The sequence below is a fragment of the Mobula birostris genome, chromosome 13 (assembly GCF_030028105.1).
Source record: "Mobula birostris isolate sMobBir1 chromosome 13, sMobBir1.hap1, whole genome shotgun sequence".
In the NCBI taxonomy this organism is placed as follows: Eukaryota; Metazoa; Chordata; class Chondrichthyes; order Myliobatiformes; family Myliobatidae; genus Mobula; species Mobula birostris.
In genome coordinates, this window is record NC_092382.1 from 39,409,002 (window position 1) to 39,426,734 (window position 17,733).

The following is a 17,733-nucleotide window of genomic DNA, read 5'->3' on the forward strand; positions in this document are numbered from 1 at the left end:
TCTTGTTTTCGCCACTTCCAAAATCCTCTTGCTGTCTATTCGAATTATGCCTCTTATAATCTTGCATAGCTCTTTGAAGTCACCTCCCATCCTTCGTCACTCCAAAGAAAAACATCCTAATCTTACTCAACTGTTCCCCACAAGACATGCTTTGTAAAGTTCAATGTTTAAAATAAATGTATTGTTCTTTTACTACCCTGAGTGTCACTTTTGCGCAATACACCGCATTTACAAGAAAGCACAATGAAATCAATGAAAAACTGCAGACAACAACGGCGGCCAAAAAACCAATACACAAAGACAACAAAGACGATAAATTGCGCAAATAATGAAAAAAAAAGAATGACAATAAATATGAAACAAATATGGAGAACATGTGTTTTAGAGTACTCGAATGTCATCTCCTCGTTGGGGTGTGTGAAATTATCTTCTGTGCTTCAAGAGCCTGAACCTTGTGTTCCGTGAACTGACTTTCCTGTAACTCGTTCATGATGAGAATATCTTGAAGCAAGAATCACCTGGACGATGGGGGGCGGGGTGCGGGTGGTGGTTGGTCCTTAATGATGAAAGCTACTTTCCTGTAAATTCCCTCCTTGTAGATGGCCTCAGTGGAGGGGAGTGGTTTACTGTGAAGGGCTGGCGGTATCCGCAACTTCCCATTGGCTGTTCCATTCAAGGACATTGGCGTTTCCATAGAAGACCAGATGCAGCCAGTCAAAATATCCTTACTGTACATCTATATAAGCTTGTCAAAGTATAGATGGCATGCTAAATTTGCACAAACTTATATATTATAAGCTGTGAATACCGGAGACGCTTTCTAGGATGCTGCCAACGAATTCTGCTCCTCTAAGCCTCCACACTATGCATCCCAGTCAGAAATGGAGAAACTAGTCACACAACACTCTGTTGCTTTAACAACTTTCCATTACCTGCCTACATTTCTGCTCCGCTTTCTGCTGACGGCATTTCAGGAACCTTTGGAAACTGAAGCGCACAGCATTTCAAGCTTATCATTTATCAACAGCCTGAAAAATGCCCAATGGGAGGGAAGTAATTAATATTGCCCATGAATTACATTCCAGTGTCAGGGTTGTACATGTCTCTGTCTTTGTAGAGCTGGGGATACACTAGTGTTTAACGGTGGAGTACAATGCTGGGTGCGTACAGTTCTGTGTGCTCACGGCAGGTTGCTGAGAGTTTTATAGGTCTGCGTCCAAGTAATGAATGTCTGTATATTGTAATTTAAATGGTCCCTCTAGTCCACTGCTGACTGTTCCTCTAGGATCTCATATGCAGAGCACCCTGCACTTTCTCTCCATGTTAATCTATAGCAAATGGTGTCTCTGCAGTACACTGCTTGGTTAATACGTGTCTACCTCCCTGCTGTGCAGTGCTGGAGCTATGCTGGGCAGTATGGTTTTAGAGGTCTGCATACCTCCAGTTTTGCTGAAGTCTGGTACACAGCGGGCTGAATATTGTTTGCTTTGGCATGTGTCTTCATACTGCAAGGTGTTTTTTTTTTCAAGTCTTTCTATTTACGGCAAATGTCTGTACTGGAAATCTGCGTCATCACAGAGCAGTGTTGGTTCTGTTGGGGTTTGTATTTCTCGAGTTTGGTTCTGTGTAAGTCAGCTCTATGGGTTTGTCATGGAGTGCAGAATATAATGATGCTTGTATGACTGTTAAATTTCTGTTCGTTGCAGCTATTATACAGATCTCTGTTCACACCATGCAAAGTGTCCGTGTATAATAATAAGTTTTGCCCCTCCACTGCTGTTCCAGTATGACCAGATGTTGTAAAGGCCTGTGTGCTTACACCATGCCGCTAACAGTTGTAAAGATTGGTGGCCTTGACGTATGGGGCGATTTGTTGTGTCGATATGTATCAACACAGTACCATAACAGCTGTGTTTAAGGTCTATGTCCGTACAGCATGATGCTAACTACTGCAAACTTCATTGTCCTTTGCCTGGAGCGAGCTGTTGTAATGGTCCGCGTCCTTACAGTGCGGTATTGTAAGGGCCAGCGTCCCTTTTTATGCAGTGTTGGTGTTTATATGTCTGCGTAACAGTGCAAAACTGGGATTGTCCAGCTCTGGGTCATCAGTGTCATGTTTCGAGAAATCTCTGTCCATGTGTTAGAATCTTGTACTAGTCACTGCCTTTATTGGCCTTTGCTGTGCTTTGGCAGATCAGAGTTCTCGGAATACAGTACCAGCATTTTTACAGAAGTGAGTCCTTATTACACAAGCTGGCCGTGTACTCCGAGGTAAGTTTCAAATCTCGGGGAGACCAGACTGAGTTTTTGATATCATTAGTGGGCACGAGATCATTGCGGGATGGAGTAAACCAATCAAAAAGTCAAATCCAATCGAACTGCTGGTGTAACATTCTCACTGTTCCGTTTTCCACTCTCTTGCTGCAAGCCGGACGGTTAATGATCCTGAATTACCTGTCCAGTTTCTCTTTGAACACTCTGTCTGTTTGTTCACATCACCTCTGTAGGCAGTCTGTCTCAGATGAGAACCACAGTCAGTGTGGAAATAAGAAATTTGTCACATGGCCGTGTGATTCTTTCCTCATTGGGCGTCAAATTATTGACCAACCATCAGTGAAGAGTACGGAACAGAAAAGTCCCCTAACTGTATGTGTGCTGGCCATGACAACAAAATTAAACTGCATGTTTCCCGATATGTTGTCTGACTCCCTCAGTCGGGAAAATCGATCAAAGGATTTACTCACCTTTGTACCCTTTGACCCAACACCACCTCCTTCTTAGTATCAACACGTCTGTCAATATCAACATACATCCTTCCTGACCCGCTTCATCGATGTCCTTCTCCTTAGTGAACAGCAATTGATTCAAAATATTCACTTTGTTCCTCACATATTAACTTTGCCTCCAGGGATAAACTTCTTTCTTTGCCCGTCAGTGGCGCTGTGCTCTCCCCAGTATAGTGTTGTTTTCAGTGTATGCAGTGTATGATTCTTGTTAATCCTCTCACTGAGGATATGTGTTGGTCATTTTTTACTCTCCTGATTCACAATATGACTTGTTTCTTCGTGTCTAAATGTTCTTCCAGGATCTTATTATATTTCCGCTTCCTAAATCTCACATATCATTCCTCTTAATTTGTTAAAATAACTGCAATATCTCTGATCATCCCAAGTTCCTTAATGTCCCCATCTTCTGTACTCTCCTCCCAAAGAATTTTGACCAACAGGACGGTAAGTGACATTCATATACTTTACTTAACTAATAGTATCGGCACAATGACAACTCTCTAAAATTCCAGCACATTTCTACTGCCATTAACCTTCTCCGAATCTGCATTTATCCTCCTGCAGGTCCACTCTTACTCTTATCAATAACCGTTTGAAAAACCTCCAGAATTATACTCCGTAAATATTTCCCAATGGAAATCCAATTATGTTATTTCCCTATGCTAAGTCAAGAATATCTCTTTCCCTGGTCTTCCAACTACATGTTGATTATGGAAACCTTCTTGAACACACCGAAACCATAAACCCCATCCAAACCTAATGCTATAAGAGAATCACAGTCACGCTGGGGAGATTATTCACCCACTTTCGCTGCCCTATTGTTTTTTACATTAGCCCATAAGCTCCCGGCACATATCTCTTACAGGTTACAGATACAATCCCATTACGGTGATTCCACATGTCTAGTTCTTGAGCTCGCTCCGCATTGTCTGATTAGTTGAGCATCTGGGATGACTTTACCTCTGTGACATTTTGCATCATCAGCAGCACAGCTCCTCATCCTCTTTGTCCTTCGTCTGGTCTGCGTGAGTCATCTGGAATGTTTAGCTACTAATCCTGCCCTTCTCTCAAGCAAACATGTGTAATGGCTGAGTCACTGCGTCGCCCAGTAATCTGTGTTCTAGTCCGCTGAATGATAATCTTCCAGTTTGTGCTTGTTCAGAGTGACTGTCCAACTTTCCGCTTCCGTGATTTCAAAAATAACGGAACCTTGGTTCAATCAATTATCATGTGTCTATTTCTGCTTTCTCCAATCTATTAGACGGTCGTTTTCATTCATTATTCGCTTCATGTTTGTCTTGGGTCGGTTTCGTGTTGGCACCGTCCAATATCACTCTGATATTGACCAGGATTAGACGAATCACAAACAAGTAAAAGTCTGGAGATGTCAGAAATCCAGGTAGCACGCACAAAGTGCTGCAGAAATTCCGCAGGCCAGGAAGCATCTATGGAAGAGAGTAAGCAGTCATTGTAATGAGCTGAGAACCTTAAGCAGAGCTGGATCTTTTTTTTAAATTCCCAAACCTGTTGAAGAGCCTTAGACCTAAACGGCGAGTGCACAATTTCCAATAGTTGCTGCCTGACATCGATTCCTCCTACACTTTGCATATGAGTAGACCATATCTGGTCCTATTTCGCGTCAGTCGCTCCCGTTCTTCTTCTGCTATTCTCTCTCTCTCTACCTCTCCTCTCTCTCCCACACTCGTTCTCTTTCTCTCTCTCTCATCCTATCTCTCTCTCTACCTCTGCCACATTCTCTCTCCCCCACTCGTTCTATCTCTGTTTCTCTTGCCCTCCCTCTCCCGCTATCTGTCCCACTTTCTCTACCACGCTCTCCCACTCTTACGCTCTCTATCTCTCTCACTCACCCTCTCCCTCTAGCTCACGCTCTTCCTCAGTCTTTCTCTCCCTTTCGCTTTCCCTGTCTCCGAAAATCCCTCCCTCTCTGTCTCCCTCTCGCTCTCTCTCCATCACATCTATCATTCTCTCCCTGTCTCTCTCTGTCTTTCACGCTCTGCACACTCACTATCGCTCTCGCGCTCCCTCGATCTCCCTCTCCCCACTTGTTCCCTCTCTCTATCTCTCTACCTCTTCCACACTCTCTCTATCCCCCACTCGTTCTATCTCTGTTTCTCTTGCCCCTCCGTCTCCCGCTATCAGTCCCACTTTCTCCCTTACGCTCTCCCACTCTTGCGCTCACCATCTCTCTCTCTCTCTCCATCTCTCTCAATCCATCTCTCTCTCTCACTCTCTCTCTCTAGCTCATGCTCTTCCGCAGTCTTTCTCTCCCTTTTACTCCCCCTTTCTCCGAATCTCCCTCCCTCTCCGTCTCCCTCTCGCTTTTATTCTCTCCCTGTCTCTCTTTGACTTTCGCGCTCTCCACACTCACTATCGCTCTCGCTCTCCCTCGCTCTACCACTCAGTCTTGCTTCCTTGTCGTAAGTTTTAAAATCGCAAAATCTGCTACCGGAAGATAGTTCATGGTGGCAGAGAGAGGCTGCAGGTACAGAAAGAGGAAAATAAAAGAGGTTTAACGAAGAGATGGGTTATATCGGAAGCAAGAGCTGTTGATAAAAAGGAAAACATGCTGCAACATCAGGAAGCATTGTCAGAACAGAGAAACCAGAGTAACAGATTCACTGCAAGCTTTACTCGGGGCCGGAGGTGATGTGCAAGGGGGAGTTTTCCGGCGCGCTGAGGCCGGAAACGCCGTGGTGTAAAGCTGCAAACAGCGCTTTTGTAACTCTGCTGCAATGCACACAACATGCTGAAGGGTCTCAGCAGACCAGGCAGCAATTCTGGAAAAGAGTAAACAGTCAACGTTTCTGGCCGACACTATTCGTCAGGAAGCTGATTTTGTGTGTGTTGTTTTGAATTTCAAGCATCAGCTGATTTTCCCGTGTTTGTGTTGTAACTCTGTTCATCACGTTGCTTACATTTACCCACAAGTGTGAGTACAGAATGTGAGGATGAAGGCAGCTGAAATACGAAACTTTACAGCATATATTTCTAACGCTTAATGAGTTTCACAATCTGGTTCAGTGGGTATTTCACCGCATTCCTGAGTTCCTCTCGGAATTTGCTCTGAGTCAGGGCATAAATACACGTGTTGGTGCAGGAACTGAGAATCTGAAGCATTCCTGATGTCTCCTCTGTGATGAAACGCGGATCAGAAACAGAATAAAAAACAAAACTCATCGAAATCCGTCTGTAGACATAAAATACCACCTGTGTTCCCCACAACAATATGAAACTACCAGTTATGCTGAACAGCAAAATGATGGATTTCCGTCGGTTCTCCATCTCGCGGTCCTTGTCATTCTGTACACTCTTTTGTCCCCGGAGACTCCTGCGGGTTCGACTGGCCACTAAAATCCGTCTGACAGTCAGAATATTGAACAGCAAGATCAGAAAGAATGGAACACAAGGGGCTAAAATGCGGTGCAATATGTCAAATGCCGCCCATGAGGGAGAGTTTTTGTAGCTCGGTGTATGAACACAATACCAGGGAACACCATCAACTATTACCAAAGGCTGGTATATGAAGCCCGAAGGGACACTCTCCAAACAGGCCAGCACACTCACTGTCCCGATAACCACCGCCGCCGTTCTCTCGGTGCAATATTTTGTTTTCAGCTTCTCACAGCAAATAGCCACAAATCGATCGACGGTGAAAGCGACAGTCAGCCAGATAGAGTTTGTAGTGCTCGCAAAAATTAACCATGCACCGAGTCTGCACACAGGAGTGATGAACAGGAAAGACTGGGGAAAATAAATCCAAGCAGTCCACGTCAACAGCGGTTGCGAGATAACGACCAGGAGATCGGCCGCTGCCATTCCCACCAGGTAGCGAGTAACACATTTGGAGAGACCGCACTTTCCACGGGAGAGGATCACAATCGCCACCAGGTTCGCTGGAAGAGAGACACAGAAACTCAAGTTCGGAAAATACTAAGCAGAAACCAGTGCAGTAATTTGAGGGAATTTCGTAGCATTCCACTTCATTATTACACGTGAGCGTGGAAGGGCGACGAAATGGTGCAGATCTGGACGAGGCAGAGAACGACACAGTAAAATAAAATCAATGTGATCTAAACACGGATTCCTTACTGATGACCGAAATATCAGGTAGGAGCGGAAGCTAAAACTGGGTAAATACCCCACCAGAGTGAGTACTGGATGGAACATTTTCCAGCGGCGCCTCCACGTCTTGTGTGAAGCAAATGAGTAAATCCAGACGCTGATAGCAGGGCTCTTCCATTAGACAATCTTTAAATTGCATGGTGATCCCTGTCAGCGACAGAACAGCCGAAGGGCAAAACAAAATCAGAAAATGCTGGAAACACTCATCGAGACAAAACAGAACCTGTGTGGAAAAGCATTAAAAGTGTATCTTCTCAAACCTGTTCTCACAGAGGGCCCTGACACGCGTGTTAACTGGATTCTCTTTCCATACACGCTGTCTCGGTCTCAATGCCTGCAGAACTGTCCGTGTTTGTTTCCTATTCCTCACTGACTTTACAACAGAACATTGACTGATTCCAACAGATACAGCGCAGTTTGACACAACCTGATAGACAGACGTGTCGCCTCCCACTGAATCCAACACCGGGAAATCGGGGAGAGGAATTGAACGTCCAGCAGCAAACTAGGTACCGCAGTCTGATGTCTGTAACGGTGTCAGATGTGAATAGAATAGAGTGCATTTCAGAGTATTTGTAACTGTAAAACAACACATCAGTTAATTTGCTCAGAAACAGCTTCATTTTGCTGCTCCTCAGCTGCTTCACATTCAGTCAGAGTACACGCATTTTTTTTTAAAGTCCCCAATCTCCGTGCTACCACATGGAATTCCTCACATTAGCTGAAGAGTTACCACAAGTCGATGGTTTGATTATTACACGTCACACAACCGCTCACGTACAAATACAATCAGTCGGTATAATCTCCCTGAGTGTTTAATCACAATATTTGCAATTGCTGTGCCGCTGCTACCAGACTAACAGCACAGAGACACGAGCATCACAGTATTGAACAGAAACAGCTGAAAGAACGCTGCTTAACATGTTGACTTCCACAGCTGTTGGCCGATTCGCTAAATTTCTGCAGCGGTGTGTTTTTATATCCAAATCCAAGACCCACAGTCCGAGTGTTTCCATCCAATTCCTGAAATGCGGAATACTGGGACTGGATATGTGGCAGTGGAAACCAGCGACAGAAACAATCACATCATTGGAATTAAACTTAAGTTCGCATCAACGGCAGCTGACTCTGCGACTTACCGGGAATTCCAAAGGCTGAAATAAATGGGTAGTAAACTTTCCCTATCCGCACGATGACTGGATACTCCATTTCAGTGAGAATCTGACATTCGTTGCTCCTGAATTCACAGCTGCGGCAGAAGCTCTGAGCGTATTAATGCAAAATGGCCATGATTTATACAGAGGATCGGTCTCCAGAGATTCAGTTAAACCCTTGACTAACTTTCCTAGTTGCAATTACTTCAACGGAAACTATGATTTAACATCATTGACTCTGATCAGAATCAGAATCCTTTATTATCGCCAAGTATGTAGACAAATACAGGGAATTTGATGCCGGTTTCCCTGAGATCTCGCTCTACAGAATCAGAAAGCAAACAGAACAATAGTGCAAATAATCGTGAGCTATATACAATGAGGTATTCCTGTGTATGTCCAGGTGGGCTTGGTTTATAATAGACGAAAATTCAAGTGTTCATAAGACTGATGGTATACGGAAATAAATTGTTCTTGTACCTATTTGTCCTGGCACACAGTGATCTAACGCGCCTACCAGAAGGAAGGAGTTGGAACAGGTGATGTCCAGGGTGTGGTGGGTCTACAATGATGCTGCTTGCTCGCTTCCTGACTCTAGATGCATCCAAGTCCTGGATCGAGGGCAGCTTCACACAAATAATCCTTTCCGCAGCCCTAACGGTTCTTTGGAGTATATTCTAATCTTGTTTGGTAGCTGATCCAAGCCAGACAGTGACGGACGAACAGAGAACAGACTGAATTGTTCCTGAATATAATTGAATCGGCAGCTCCTGAGGCAGGTTGTACTTCCTGAGTTGACGTAGGACATACAACCTCTGCTGAGCCTTTTTGATAAGAGTGTCCGCGTTGGGTGTCCACTTCAGGGCCTGGGAGATCGTGACACCCAGAAACCTGAAGATCTCCACAGCAGACACAATACTGTTAAGTATAGTGAGTGGGGGGTGTATTGGGGCGGGGGGCTCCTCCTGAAGTCCACTGTCATCTCCACAGTCTTGAGCGTATTTAGCTCTAGATTGTTCTGACCACACCAGAGGGCCAGCGGTTCCACCACACGTCTGTATACAGACTCATCACCGTCTCGGATAAGGTCAAAGACATTTGTGTCGTCTGCAAACTTCAGGAGTTTAACAGATGGTTCCTGTGAGGTGCAGTCATTAGTGTAAGGACAGAAGAGCAGTGGGGAAAGCACACGTCCCTGAGGGCCACCGGTTCTGATTGTCCGGGTGCTAGAAATGACGCTCCCCAGCCTCACTTGTTCACCCTGTCAGTCAGGAAGTTTGTGATCCACTGACAGATGGCGGGGGAGACAGTAAGCTGGGTGAGTTTGGAGTGGAGGTTTTCTGGGTGATGATGTTGAACGCCGAGATGTAAATATTGTTCCGATTGCGGAAATAAATATATCAACATTCTTCGGAATTACCTGAGCACTGATTCATCTGGTGGAATCAACGCCGCAGCTCTAATGACAAAACTGAACTTTGTCACTAAGCAGCCACACTTACAGATTGAATGTTTTTGTTGTCTAATTGTTCATCTATAAACAGAGTTCACCATCGCCGTTCGGCCCCAAACTACAGAGGGAAGTGATGTCGAGCCCAAAGCTGGAGTTAGTGAAGAAAAAAAAGTTATAGTAGAGTGCATAATAGCAAAAAACAAAAAAATCGCATAGGTCACTAGATTGTAAAAGGACAATGGGTGGAACGGCTCTTTATCTAAATGCCCCTAGTATTAGAAAAAAAAAAGGTTACTGAACTTGTGGCACAGATCAGTACAAAGGCATATGATTTAGTGGCCATCACAGAAACGGGGTTTCAAGGTGTGATGACTGGGAATCATATATCCAAGGCTATCAGGTAATACGGATAGGCAGGAAGGCAGAGGAGGTGGGGTTGAACTCTTGATTAGGGATGAGATCAGGGCAATTGTGAGAGACGATATAAGATCTACGGAGCAGAATGTTCAGTCCATATGGGTAGAGATTAAGAATAGTAAAGGGGAAAAAAAATCAGTGGTGGGTGTTTTCTATAAGCCACCTAATAAAAATATTGCAGCGGCACAGGCGATTAAACAAAAACGGAACAACAGTTGTCATGGGGGATTTTAACATCCACATAGATTGGGTGAATCAGGTTGGTCAAGGAAGTCTCGAGGAGGACTCCATATAATGCATAAAGAGAAAATACTGTCTTGGATCTAGTCCTGTGAAATGAGACAGATAAGATTAACGATCTTGTACTCGGGGATCCTCTTGGGAAGAGTTGCCGTAGTATGATTGAACTTCTTATTCAGATGGATGATGAAATAGTTAGATCTGAAACTAGTGTATTGTGCTTGAACAAGGGAGACTACAACAGGATGAGGGAGTAATTGGCTAATGTGGATTGGGAGTACAGGCTATTTGGTAGGACAGTTGAGGAACAGTGGAATACTTTCAAAGAGCTCAGTGCTCAACAAAAAATCTATTTCAGTCAAAAGTAAGGACAGTAAGTGTGGGGAGAGCCAGCCTTGTATAAATAAGGAAATAAAAAAAAAATAAAATAGTATCAAATCAAAAGCTCGTTTGTGCAAAGTCTTAAAGAGTAATGAGAGACTGGAGGATTAGGAAAACTTTAAAAGGCAACAAAGACCAACTAAACAAGAAATAAGGGAAGGGAAGATAGAGTATGACAGTAAATTAGCACAAAATATAAAAACAGATCGCAAACGATTTTATAAATATATAAAACGGAAGTGGATAGCTAAGGTCAAAGTAGTCCCTTCAAAGACGAGAAGAGAAATTGATATTGATCGATAAGGAAATGGCTGAGGCATTGAACGACTATATTGTGTCGGTATTCCGGGTGGAGGACACGTCTAATATGCCAAAGAAGGATGCTATGCACGAAATGGGTGTGGGAGGACCTCGATAAAATCACTGTCACTAAAGAGATAGTGATGAGTAAATTAGAGGATCTGAAGGTAGATAAGTCCCCTGCTCCTGATGGGATTCATCCCAGGGTGCTGAAGGAATTGACGGAGATTATAGTAGACGCGTTGCTAAGCATTTATCAAGACTCTTTACAGTCCCGGCGGATTGGAGGACCGCAAATATCATACCACATTAAAAAAAAAAGGATGTAGGAAAAAGTCAGCAACTATAGGCCAGTTAGCTTAACATTTGTAGTTGGGAAAATGCTTGAAGCTGTCACTAAGGAAGAAATAGCAAACTATTTAGAACAGAGTGGTTCCATTAGACAGACGCAGCATGGATTCAGAAAGGGCAAGTACCATGCATCCGTATCTTATTCATAAGTCCCTTATGCGGCACCTTATCAAACGCCTTCTGGAAATACAAGTATACAACATTCACCTGTTCCCTCTATCCATTGCACTCATTATGTCCTCAATTGGCATGGATAGTGGATTGGTTAACCAACAGAAGGCAGAGAGTTGGTGTAAATGTGTCTTTCTTCGGTTGGCAGTCTGTGGTGAGTGGGGTGCCGCAGGGGTCGATGCTGGGCCCGCAGCTGTTCACTATTTACAGTGATGATTTGGAAGAGAGGACTGAGTGCAACGTAGCAAAATTTGCTGATGACACTGAACTGAGTGGAAAAGCAATTGTACAGAGTATCTGGAGAGTCTACAGGGGGATATAGATAGGCTAGGTGACTGGGCGATCAGGTACAGCAGCTTATCAAGAAGGCAAACGGAATGTTGGCCTTCATTGCTAGAGGGATTGAATTTAAGAGCAGGGAGGTCATGCTGCAGCTATATAGGGTACTGGTGAGGCCGCGCCTGGAGTACTGTGTGCAATTCAGTCTCTATGCTTGAGGAAGGATATACTGCCTTTGGAGGCAGTGCAGAGGAGGTTCACCAGTTTGATTCCAGGAATGAAGGGGTTAACTTATCAGACCAGGTTGAGGCACCTGGGACTATACACTCTGGAGTTCAGAAGAATGAGAGGGGATCAGATAGAATTATAAAAAAAAAAGAAAGGGATAGATAAGATAAAAATAGGAACGTTGCTCCCATTGGTAGATGAGACCAGAACTAGAAGACATTGCCTGGAGATTCAGGAGAGAAGATTTAGGGCCGAGATGAGGAGAAACTATTTTTCCCAAGAGTAGTGAATCTGAGGAATTATCTGCCCAGGGAAGCAGTTGAGGCTTCTTCAGTAAATATATTTAAGAAACAATTTAATAGGTTTTCACATAGTAAGGGAATTAAGAGTTATGGGAAAGAGGCAGGGAGATGGAGCTGAGTTTACGGACAGATGAAACATGATCTTATTGAATGGTCGCGCAGGTTCAATGGGCCGGATGGCCTACTCCTGCTCTGATGTTCTTATGTACTGCCCCTGCGGTTACCCATTCTGACCACTCCTTCTGTCCATCAACTAACACACACACACACACACACAATAGACAGACAGACAGACAGACAGACAGACACACACACACACACACACACACACACACACACACACACACACACACACACACACACAATAGACAGAGCAAGGTCGGGATGGCAACGGTCAACTGACCACGTTGCTGATGTAGAAAATATGAGAAATTCTGCTGATGCTAGAAATAATCTGCAACTTCTGTATTCAAAATTCTATCCTGATTGTTACAGAATGTTAAATTTTGACAGGCCTCCCCTTTTCTGCGGTGCTTTCGCATATTGGGTCAAAAAAAAAACAATAACTCAATGAATTCACTTCCCTGCAATCCATTAGTCGCTGGGTGCTCCCATTCAATGTTTTTGAAAACAAGTTCTCGATAACTATAGATCACACTCAAATCTGCCTTTTTTAAGCACTCTGATGGTTAAGTAGGTAACGTGGAATTGTCCTCAATGTGGAGACATCTCTGGTCATGGTGGTATGAAGGAAAATTTAAAAAATCTGTGATAAATATTTGGAGGATTGCTCACGAGACTTCGTAAGCCAATAAATTTAAACGTAGCCAATTCAAAAGAATGCTTAATTGGGGAATTGGGTGGGATAGAGGCAGCAAGCCAAGTGACAGAAGGACTAATTAGAAGTAGCAATTTTGATTTATGACCCGTCTTGAAGATAAGCTGACCACCTTAATAAGAAGGCAACATATTTGTGGGGAGGGCAGCTGCGAGGGGCATTTCCGTGATATACTTCTATCAGTTTTAGAAGGTTTGTGAAATAAAAGAGTGATAAGAAGTACTTTAGCTAGTAGCAAAGTGGAAGGAATGCGTAAAATATACACTGATTTAAACGCATTTTGAATGTAATGCCGAAATCATTATCAGAGAAGAAACGTAACAGTGGAGATCAAACGCAGTGTCTAAAGCAGATAGAAAAAACTGCTGGGCCAACAACTCCATTCAGAGAGAAATAATAAACAGGGTCTGGATTTCAAATAGGACGTTGGTGCTGGACGTAGTGACGCAGCCTGATATAGTTATCCTGCCAGAATACAACCAAACAACCCAATACTATTGTCACTACTCCTTCCCCTTCTCCATCTCCTCAACAACCTCTTTCAGAACCCTAGTGTGTCGTCGATCTTGTCCAGGTGACTTATCAACCATCAAACCTTCCAGCATCCCAAGTACCGACTCATTAGCAAGAGAAACTGCACCCACTCCTCTGACAGTCTGCACTTTTAAGTACACTGCTGGTGTGTTTCACAGTGAAGGCTGAGGCATAATAGACATTGAGTTCATACGACATTTCTTTAAACTGCATTACACACTCAGCAGTGTCATTGTACAGCGCGCCAATATCCATTTTGCCTCTCTTATACTGAATATTTGAGAAAGACTTTTGGCTTATTCCTGTATGTAACTGTTTGGATTACCCTGATATTTCACCTTTTCTATCCGTACCTCGTTTTATTTTGTTGCATTCCGGATTAACATGGCTGAGAAAATATGGAAGCGGAAGGGCCCTGGACTGAAAGCGAAGAATGATCGGACATTTGGACAATTTGACTGCCGTGTCAGATTGAACCCGTCATGGTGTCGGGGCTGGGAGCGAGGGAAGGGCTGGTTCATCTCACTGCTCCGTCAGGTTTACTGGTATTGGCGCTGGCCTACATCCAATGGACTCCTGTATCAGCTGCCGTGATGACTGGCTTCGTGGCTGTGGGCTCACTTTCAAGAGCTTCAGTTCTGAACTCTATTTGCTTACTTTTATTGTCTGCACATTCTGCTTTTTTTCCTGCACTTTGGGTGATTGACGGTGCTCACTATTCGATTTTTTATCTGTCCTGAGGCAGATCCGTGTTGACAGCGCCGTATTGATACTGAACAGGATTTGAATACATGAGTTCTCATCCCCTCCTTCTTTCTATAGTTCACAACAGTCAACAACTTACTCTCTCTCTCTCTCTCTCTCTCTCTCTCTCTCTCTCTCTCTCTCTCACACACACACACACACACACACAGAACTATAAGTAAAAATATTGGTACTCTGTCGCCATTTGTAAAACGGTTAAAATCTGTTACTGGAATATAATTCAAATTGGCAGAAAAAAAGGAGAACCAGATGAAAATGAGAAAAAAGAGGGTGAAAAGACAGACAGGTTATATCGGTAGCAGGAGTGTTTGATCGAGACGAATATACACTCCATGATCATGCAGTTTTTTTGCTTTCAGAATCGGAAAGCAGGGGAAAGAAAAGTTTCGTCCCAGGCTTCAATTTGAGAGGAGCGGCATCTGAGATGCAAAAGGGACGCTGAGGCCAGTGATGCGGTTGGGATCAGCTGTAAACAGCTGCTTTGTAACTCTAACACAACGCACACAAAATGCTGCAGGAACGCAGCATACCAGGCAGCGACAATGGAAAAGAGATGGAAGCGGAGTTAAGGAGGCTTTAAACAGCGACTCAGTTGCTTGTATCTTCGGAAACAACTTTATTCCCATCATTAACATCTTTAATTTTCCCTTTCAAGGTTCGTTTGAAGACCCTGACCTGGAGTTAAACACAGACGTTCTTGTGGGAATGGGACCGGTTCTGCAGATTTCAAGACCGGCCAAGGGTTCGGCCTTGTTGGTAACACAGGTCGTATCGACCCACAGATCGAGAGTCGATGTCACGGCAGGAGACACGTGTGTCGTCCGGGAGGTCGGAAAATATTTCGCTCTGGGTCCGAAGACTCGAGATCTTTGCGATATAGAGGCACAGGACTGGTAAAAAAGCGAAGAAACGGATTTTTTAACATTGCAAACCAGCGGGTCGCTGTTATGTTGTCCGCTTGCTCTGAAAATGGGGGAAAACTCTCTCTCCCTTATTGGGGAGAGAAAGAAACTGTGGTTTGTCGAATACCGGATGAAATGCGATAGTCTTTCGGAGTAATTGCAAGGCTGTGTCTTTGTTGTCGCCTTGCTCACACTTGTTCTCGGTAGCGGCTGCGCTTTTTTGCTGGGGGGAGAGAACATTTTTGCTGGCCGCCGATTACGCGCGGGAGGAGGGAGCTGGTCGGGAGGGGACTTTGGGGTTGTAACATTTTACTGTCGTTCATTCTTTGTGACACTTCTCTGTTTTCCTGCATGTTTGCGAAGAAAAAAAACATTTCAGAATGTATATTTGACGTGTGTTGCTTGAATTTCCAACATCTGCAGAATTCCTGTTGTCAGGATGTATATTGTATACATTCCTCTGACATTAAACTGGTCCTTTGCCGCGTTGAACCTTGGAGCAAACTACCGACTTTCCGGATCGACAGCCTGCAATGTGATTATGTGTGTGTTGTTTTGTATTTCGAGAACCTGCAGATTTTCTCGTCTTCGTTTGGTAACTCTGCTCATCACATTATTTCCTTTTACCCTAGAGTGGGGGTATGGAAAAGGAAGAAGGAAGGCAGCTAAATTGTAATACATTTCAACATTCATTTCTAACGTTCCATGAGTTTCAAAATCCGATTCAGTGGGTATTTCAACGCATTCTTTAGTTCTTCTCGGAATTTGCTCTGAGTCAGGGCATAAATACGCGTATTGGTGCAGGAACTGAGAACCTGCAGCATTCCCGATGTGTATTCTGTGATGAAACGGGGATCCGTGACGGAGTAATGAACAGCACTCTTTGAAATCCGTTGATAGATATAAAATACCACCTGCGTTACCCACAACAGTATGAAACTACCGGTTATGCTGAAGAGCAAAGCGATGGATTTGCGTCGGTTCTCCATCTCCCGGTCCCTGTCACTCTCTGGGCTCTTTTGTCCCCGGAGCCCCCTGCGGGCTCGACTGGCCGCTAGAATCCGCCTGACAGTCTGGATATTGAGCAGCAAAATCAGAAAGAATGGGAAACAAGGGGTTAAAATGCGGTGAAACATCGTAAATGCCGCCCATGAGGGGGAGTTCCTGTAGCTCGGTGTATAAACACAATACCAGGGAACACCATCAATTATTACCCTAGGCTCCGATACAAACCCCCAGGGGACACTTTCCAAACAGGTCAGCACACTCACTGTCCCAATAACCACAGCCGCCGTTCTCTCGGTGCAATATTTTGTTTTCAGCTTCTCACAGCAAATAGCCACAAATCGATCGACGGTGAAAGCGACAGTCAGCCAGACAGAGGCCGCCGTGCTCGCAAATATCAACCAAGAACGGGGTCTGCACACAGCAGTGATGGACAGGAATGATCGCTGAAAATAAAGCCAAGCAGTCCAGCTCAGTAGCGGATCGAAGATAACGACCAGGAGATCAGCCGCTGCCATTCCCACCATGTAGCGAGTAACACATTTGGAAAGACCGCACTTTCCCCGGGACAGGATCACAATCGCCACCAGGTTCGCTTGAAGAGAGACAGAGAACAGCAAGTTGAGAAAATACAGAGCAGAAACGAATCAGGCTGTTTGAAGGGATTCTGTAATATTTCCATATTATTCTTGCATTTAGAAGTGGAAGGCTCGAGAGGGGGTGCACAGGAGTCGTGAAAAGTGAGTTTACACAGTAAACTGAAGTCAATATGATCTGAATACGGACTCCATACTGATTACCGAAAGGTGAAGTGGGAACGAAAAGCTATAGCTGGGTAACTACCTCCTCGGAGTCAATACTGAGTAAGAATATTTTCTACTAGCTCCATCCCCGTCACGTGCAGCCGAAATTAATAAATCCGGACGGTGATGGCGGGATTCTTCCATTAGACAATCATTAGCTGCCACGGTGCTCCCTCTCAGTGACAGAACACCGAAGGACAGAACAAAAACACGAAATGCTGGAAACACTCATCCAGGAGAAACAGAATATGTGGGAAAAAAGCAGTTAAAGTGTCTCCTCTCAGAACTGTTCTCAAAGATGCCCCTGACACGAGTGTTGACTGGTTTCTCCATCCATACAAGCTGCCTGAGGCTAAGTACTTCTAGCATTCCCCGTGTCCGATTCCTAATCCAACATTTGCCACTTCACTGACTTTATAACAGAACATTGACAGATTCCGACAGATACAGCGTAATCTGACACAACCACTCAGACAGACGTGACGCCTCCACTAAATTCACTGCAGGGAAAGGTGGCAGAGGAATTCTACGGCCAGCGGCAAGCTTGGTGCCGCAGACAGGTGTCTGTAACGGCATCAGATGTGGATGTAATGTAATACGTTCAACATTATTGATAATTAGGAAGCAACATGTCGGTTGTGTTAATTGTCTCAGCAACGACTTCATGGTGCTGTCCATCAA